Genomic DNA, 7,717 nt, shown 5'->3' on the forward strand with positions numbered 1-7,717 from the left:
CACCAAAATGGGCACAAGAAGAAATAAAAAATCTGAATAGTACTATAGCTTTAAAAAATGAACTCATAATTTAAAATCTTTTCACAAAGAAAAGCGTAAGACTAAATGGCTTTGTTGGTGAATTCTTCCAAAGATTTAAGAAAGAAAGGACACCAGCATTTCACAAATTCTTTCAGGAAATAGATAAAAATAGAGCACTTCTCAATTTACCAGGATCACATTGATACCAAACCTGATAAGAACATTGCAAATCAAATCAGTGATATGTAAAAGGAATAATATTACAGCTGAAATGGTTTATTCCAAATCCATGCATTATAATGATCATGAAGTTTTCTTTATTCTAATAATGTGGTAAATTGTAAAGATTGAATGTTAAACCAACCTTGCATTCCTGTAATAAACCCAGATTCAGAGAAGAGTCAGTTCTTCATGGCCCCACAGGGCCTCTATTACCTCTTGGCCCCACCTCACACCCCTGGTTTACTCCACTCCAGCCACATGGCCTCCTGCTGTTCCCTTAACACCCAAGCATGTTCCTGCCCCATAGCCACTGTACTTACTGTTCCTCTGCCCAGACCACTGTTCCCTGAGACTATTACATGCCTGGCTCCTTCCCTGCTTCTTTCTCAGAAGTTACCTTCTCAGAGAGGCTTTCCCTGCCTATCCTTATCTAAAATTTTTATTCTCCTCCCACTCTTAATACTTTTTAGCCCCCCTTCCCTGCTATAGTTCTTATCCTTAGCCCTTATTATTATCTAACACGCCATACATTTCATTCATCTTGCTTCTTTAATGTCTTCTCTAATTAGAGCAAATGCTCCATGAGGGTAGAGACTTTTGTCTGGTTTTGTACTGCTTTATTTATGGCATCTAGAACAGTTTCTTGCACATAGTGTGCACTCTCAATAAATATTACCTGAATGAATGAATGAATGTTCTCGATGTCCTTTGCAGCCAGAAATACATCAGCAAACACTTACTGAGGACCTACTATATCCCAGGGATGCTGGGAATGCAGAGATGAATCAGAACTCCTCCCTCCCTCAGAAGGTCTTGGGGGAGGAAAGGAAGTGGGTGAGAAATTTAGACACTAAACTGGTATCAGACCAGGATAAGAGTTGAAAGAGAAGCAGTCAACACGGTAGGCTCATTACCACTGGGAACCTCACCTCAAAAGGAGCCAAGGTCAGATCTCATGCTCCAAACAAAGACTTGGGCAAGACAAGCACATCCCCCCAAACTCCTCCCTGTGACAATTTCCCTCCCCCAGTGCCTGCCACCCCTGTTTGACAAACACATTTGCACTTTTCTAACCATGGCTGGTTAGAACGACTTGAGTTGTCAGATCTGATTTTGTTCTCTGAAAGGCAATTTTAATTTTTACTTCTTCCCGTTGCTCCATGGAGCTGACAGCTCCCCACGGTGTGCGAGATGTGCCACAGGCAGGGGGAGCAGGAAGAGCCTCCTCGGGAGCGCAGCGGCTCGGTGGATTTCCCGACAGGCTGGACTGTCCTTTCTTCCACTCTCTATGCTACATACTTACATGGAGACAACACAGAGGCTTGTATGTCTCCAGGTGGGTTCCCCAAACCGAGGGTCCACCTGAAATCCTCAGCCTGCGTTCAGGATGCCACAGTCGTTTCCCCAGCAACCACGGGGCTGGCAAGCACGGTGCTGGAGTTGAGGTGGGAGAGCCGCAGCAGGGGCCCTCCTCGGTGTGGGCCCTTTCCTCAGCCCCTCCAAAGCCGCAACAGAGGAAGAGGGAGCAAGTAAAGGTGGAGATGCGGCAGTCCCCTGCTCGCCTTTTTTCAGGGGTGGGATTGGATGTTCTCGTGATGTGGTCTGAAGGAGAGCTGGGCATTTCTAATACTCAGAGAGCTTGGGTGACTTCTGCGTTATTTTGTCTTTTCTTTGTATCCCCAAAGTCCTACACATTTCAAGCATTCAGGCATCCACTCAGTCAGTCAACAAACATTTATCAAGCATCTGTTTGCCTAGCCCTGTTCTAGGCACAATAGGTCAGATATGGTGCCTGTTCCCATGGACAATCGAGGAGAGAGTAAACAAATATACTCACACATGAAATCCTATTCTAAATGCAATCCAGACAAGAGCTTGAGGGAGATATTTCAGGAGATGGGGGAGGATATTCTAAGAGAACCTAATCTAGTCTAGGGATTTCAAGAAGGCTTCCTGGAAGAGGTGATATTTACTTTGAGATGGGAATTGTGAGCAGGAACTGGCCAGAAGGAATGTGAGTGTTGAAGGAAATCAGCATGTGCAAAGGCCCAGTGGCAGGATGGCAAGTCTGTGGAGATCCTGAAGAGCCTCTTGACCTACACTCATCCCTGTTTTACAGATGAGAAGACTGAGGGGGAGTGTCCAAGGCCACACAGCCAGTCAGGGCAGGACTGGGATTGGACCCTGGAGGCCCTAATTCCGATTGGTCTGTGTCTCTTTTCCACCAGTTATCATCAGACCTGCTGGCTTCAGGCTCTTCTTGATTTCTTTCTTGGATCACAGTGAATCCAACTTGATTTCTCTCCCTGCAATCCACAGTCTGGCCGTTTTATCTTGGGTGTGGGCACTGCCGAGCGTTCATCAGGGTGGGCAAGAGAGGAGACACGTATGTCCCTGACAAGCACCGTGCGGTGGCCGTGCCTGTCCCCCAGGCATGTGGGGCACGGGAGGCAGAGGCCAGGCTGTGTGAGCCCATCCCACCAGCACCCAAGCCGCCACCTCCTTGCCCACACCCTGCTTGTGGCTGGGGTGGTGCGGCTTCTTCAGGGTCAGTTTCCTTCAGTGAGAAGAGTGGGGCTCCTGACTGGGGGCCTCGTCAGGGCAGCTCCAGGTGGATTTGGGGGTCCAGAGGCTGAAGGGACCTCCAGGAAAGGCCAGCCCCAGCTGGGAGCCAGGAGCCCTGAGGAGGTCCTGCCAGACCTTCAGCTCCCTTCAGTCCTGCTTTCCTGTTCTCTTGCTGAGAGCCTGAGGCCCGGGGCAGGGGTACGTGCCCAGGTCTACACAGGGACTCTGCGGGGGCTGCGCCCTGCTCCAGGGCTCTCAGCGTCTCTGCTGCCGAGGATCATGGGAGACCTCGAAGACTCCACTGAACGTGGCCTTGATCTGCTTTCCGTCAGCATCCGCGGCGGCTGGAGAAAGGACATTCAGCGATTCACCCAGACTCCGATCTACACCGGAAGAGCAGAAGAAGCAACAGGAATCAGGAGTTGGGGCTAGGAGAGAGGCCGGCAGCAGCCTCCTCTTCCTGTCCTCACAGACACAAGTATCGCCCAGTTTGAGGATGGCGCAGTGTTGCCAGCTGGGAACCCCAAGGTAATCCACTTAACTCTGCCTCGGTGTCCTCATCTCTAAGGCGGGTGATGACCCTTGTCCCGCAGCGTGGCTGTGAGGCTGAAACGCGGTCAGATGCCCTTCAGTTCCCTGCCACCGTCTTGCCTGTGGCTAACAGGGTTGGCAGGTGGGGTGGGGAGATGTGGACGAGATGGCAGGGCAGGGCTTCCGGAAGGACGGTCTCACTTCCCGGTGGAGCCTGTTCAATAGAGAGAGGGGTCAAGAGACAGCAGTCCCGTTTTAGAGAGCAACCACAAGGTACTGGGTTTGAGACTAAGTGTCCTTTTTGGGTATGGGTTCCTGCCATGGTTTGTCCAAATCTTTAAAGAAACAACCAGCAGTGAGGTTAAATCAGAGAGGCCCCCACGAGCCGGCCGAGGGGCTCTGGGCTTCAGTCCCGGCTTTGTGGTCAATTCGCTGTGTGGTCTTGGGCAAGTCACTTCCCCTCTCTGGTGATCCCACTTATAAACCTGCCAGACCATCTGATGTACCCAGGTGATCTTAAAAAGGGCCATGGAATAAAAACAGCAACAGTTTTCTGGGCCGACCCCAGCCTGCGGAATTAGAACCCCGGGCTTGGGGGGTAGGAATCTGTGTTTTTGGAAACTCCCCAGGTGATTCTGACGCGGTGCTGGAGGCGGGTGGGGCGCTGTGCCCTGCCAGCTCCCTGGAAGCCCCCTGCCGCTCTGGTCTGGAACAGCAGTTTGGCACATGGAGGTGGGCTCCAGGGGTGTCCGCAGTGCCGTGGTGAGTAAATGTAGCCCAACGGGGCGCCCGCGGGGCTAGTTTGGGCCTTGTCCTCAGGCTGGTTTCCTGACCCACATCGCATCAGAGAGGAAAGCAGAGCCATGGGGGGCAGCTTCAGTCTCCTCTCTGTCTCTCTCCTGCCCTGAGCTCCTCTCCCTGTCGCTCTCTTCCTCTGTCTCATCTCTTTACAGCACCCTCCCTCTCGGTCTCTGTCTCTCTCCTCCTGTCCCCAGTTTCTTTGACGTGGAGGTTCCTGGGGCTTCCAGGTCCAATATGCGCCAGCAGCCTGACCCCACCCGGGTCCTTTCCTGCTTCCACCCCTGCCCTGCAAAAGCTCCACGTGTCACCCACAAGGGTGGGGAGAGCTTGGTGAAGCGGACAGAGCCCAGAGCCCTGGGTTCGAGCTCTGATGTGTTGCTGACCTAACGGACTCCGAATCATACCGACCTTACCTGCTAACCAGGCACCCGGCCCCTCCCTGCCCACCCCACAAGATTGTTGAGAGGATGAGAGCGAATCAGGCCTTTTCTCCCTCCTCCCACCCCAGCCATGAGGTCTGTGCAGGCAATCCTGCCTCTCAGCTCCCTTGTTATCCGCTCTCCAGGCCCCTGGCTCAGGACTTTGCCCCCATAAAGTGCCCCATGAATGTTTGATGACTGACTCAAAGAGCCCGAGGAACCTGGGCATAATTACAGGAGACACTCATCAGAGGCCCCAGGACCCAGACATGTCGAAAGACATTCTATTGAATGAAATGGAAATTAAATGACAAGCCAGGCTGGGTGTGCTGGAGGCGGAGGAGAGGAGCACGCCGCCAGCCGGGGTCGGCAGCCGGCTCTATTCCAAACGTGTTTTCGAGCAAACGGTGGAGCCCAGTGAACCTTGGACAGGAAGCTCTTTCCAAATGAGTCTTTAATAATTCAGTTATACAAATTGAGCCTAATTAAATTGTACCCGTTGCAAACGCGCTGCTGTACATCTGAATGATGAAATCGGGATCGAAAAGCAATACGGAATAGATGCGGAGGTAATTTTCCACTTATCCTAAGCAGGCTGGGATCTTCAAACTGCAATTCCCTTGAGTGTCCACCCAGGCTTGTTAAAGGGCCAGTCCCACGACTTGTGGGTTTCGAGGCCTGCGCCATCGCTCTCTCCCTTTGGCTGCCTGCCCCCTTGGCCTTCAGCGCTGGGGCCCGAGAAGGGCCGGACAGGCTCGCTGACTCCTGAAGTCACAGCAGCTTCTCTGGTTCTTGAGCACAGGACACTGAGCCTGCTCCGGCCAGAGGCCCCTGCTCCTGCACGTCCCGCTGCCCAGAATGGCTCTCCGTCGGTCTCCCCGTGGCTGACTCGTTCTGACGATCCACGTGTGGACTTAAATGTCCCATCCGTGCCCCATGACCACCCCATCTGCAGTTGTTCCCACTCTATGCCCACTTCCCGTCACCCCGCTTCAGCAGGTGTTTTTAGCACTGTCTTTCCATTCCTCCCACCCCAGTACCCAGACTGTTTGATGGGTAAACGCCAAGAGGGCAAAAACTTTGTCCATCTGTCTGTCTTGTTCACCACTCTCTCCTCAGGGCCTTGACACGGGATAGGTGCTGAATGAGGAGCTGTTGAAGAAATGAACGCCAGAGCTGGAGGATCCTGAAGGTCAAAGAGCTATTCCCCTTGGGAAGCCCAGAGAGCCGCAGACCACCCAGCAGGTTCAAAGGCAGCAGAGCATCTTGGGCTCCTGGTCCAAGTGCCCTCCTCTGTGCAGTGGCTGCGGGGTGGGCTCCGAGCCAGACCACCTGGGCTTGAGACTCCGTCTCTGCCTTTACAAAGCTGCATTGCCCCTGAGCAAATTCCAGAACCCCAGTTGCCTCTGCTGCAAAGTTGGAGTAAGGGCTGTGCAATGGGCCCTGACGCCTGGCTGTCTTCCTCCCCTCCTCCCCCGCCTGATTGACAGCGGGGCTGCAGGCTTCAGCTGAGCCGCGTCTCCCGGCAGGGCTGCAAGCCAAGTTTACAAGGTACCTTTAAAAGCCTCCCGGACTGGGGAGCTGGTTTACACGCCTTCGGGGCGGTTCAGCTTCTAATGAAGACCGACTCTCCGTTCCCCAGCTCGCTCTGAAGAGGAGGCTGAGCTGATGTCAGGCCGTGACTGCTGCAGGGAAGCACTGGCTGGTGGCAAGCCTGGCGGGCCCAGGACCCCTCCTCCGGGGCAGGGGCTGGCTTTCTTTACCAGTTCCTTCCTCTCAATCTGCTCTGTCTCCCACTTCCAGAAATGCCAGATCAGGGGTCTCAAATTGGTGGACTATGGGTCATGACTGTGAGTAGAACTGAGTCTGGGATGCCCCACCCAGCGATTTTTAAAAAGAATCGAGGCCCTGTTTAAAAGTCGGGTGATTTCTTCGGGGAAAGGAAATTGGATTTCGAACTTTCTCTTACTATAAAAGCAACCAACGCTGATGAATCGCTGGCAACCCCAGCACACACCCGCCCCTCACAATGCCGGGGGGGCTGGGGGAGGGCAGCTATCTCCTTTTGGGCGAGGCACGTTTTCCAGTTTCCCACCTCTCTCTGAGGCTCCCTTCCTCATCTACATTTCCTGCTTGTTCCCTGTGTGTCTGAGTTGGAGAACTCCAACCTAGACTTGCACAGCTTAGCAGGGACTTAGTCCAGTTTCATTTCCTGGATGAGGACATGGGGGCTCCGGGGGCAAATGACTTGCCAAAGGTCACCCAGAAAATTAATCGTGCACCTGGGATTAGAGCCAGGGAGGCCTCTGCTCCTCAGCCCGCGCCTTTGGATTTCTGGGTTTGCCCCTCTTTGTTGTCCCAAGGCGCCTGCAGCCTCCTCCACGTGCCTCTGGCTCCCATCCCACCCTGCTGGAAGCCTCCTCCTCCACCGCAGGCAGCTGCCAGCGAAAGCTTCTAAAACTCAGATCTGATCTCATTATGTCACTCACTTCCCAGCTCTGAGAAGGAAGTTTTTCTAGTCTGAGGCCAAAGTCAAACCTCCTTCCAATGACATTCTAGGTCCACACTACGCGGTACCATTCCCATCTCCTCACTCACCCTGTCACTCTGTCCAATCTTCCCTGCGGCCTGTCTCACCCATCACAGGGGACCATTTGCTCTTCCCCAAACACTGCTGTGCCCTTCCCTCTGGCCCACATACCTCTCCCCTGCTGAGATGAAATTCTGCTCAGCCTTCAAGGCCCATCAGCACACCTCTTCCTCCAAGAAGCCTTCCTTGACTACCAACCCCCAACTTGGGGTCTCTAAGATAGAGCTAATGATGTCCTCCCCTCCTTTACCACTCTGTTCATGCCCCCCCCCCACCCCCCATTAAAGCACACATTACCTCATGTTCTTGCTCCAAAGCTGCTGTCTTTCCCTTACTCATCTGCCGGCCTGCTAGTAACCTTTCCTGAGCACCAACCAAGTGTGTGCCAGGCCTTTGTATATATTGGCTCATACATTTTTTCAACAGTGCTTCGAGGTAGGCAGAACTCCCTATTTGCTCAGATGGAGAAACTGAGGCCCAACATGGTTGAGTAGCATGTCCAAGGTCACACAGCCAGTAAGTGGCCCCAGCCCCACGCCCCCTGCCAGGGCTGAGGGTCGCAGAGTAG

This window comes from Dasypus novemcinctus, chromosome 10 (genome assembly GCF_030445035.2).
Source record: "Dasypus novemcinctus isolate mDasNov1 chromosome 10, mDasNov1.1.hap2, whole genome shotgun sequence".
Lineage (NCBI taxonomy): Eukaryota > Metazoa > Chordata > Mammalia > Cingulata > Dasypodidae > Dasypus > Dasypus novemcinctus.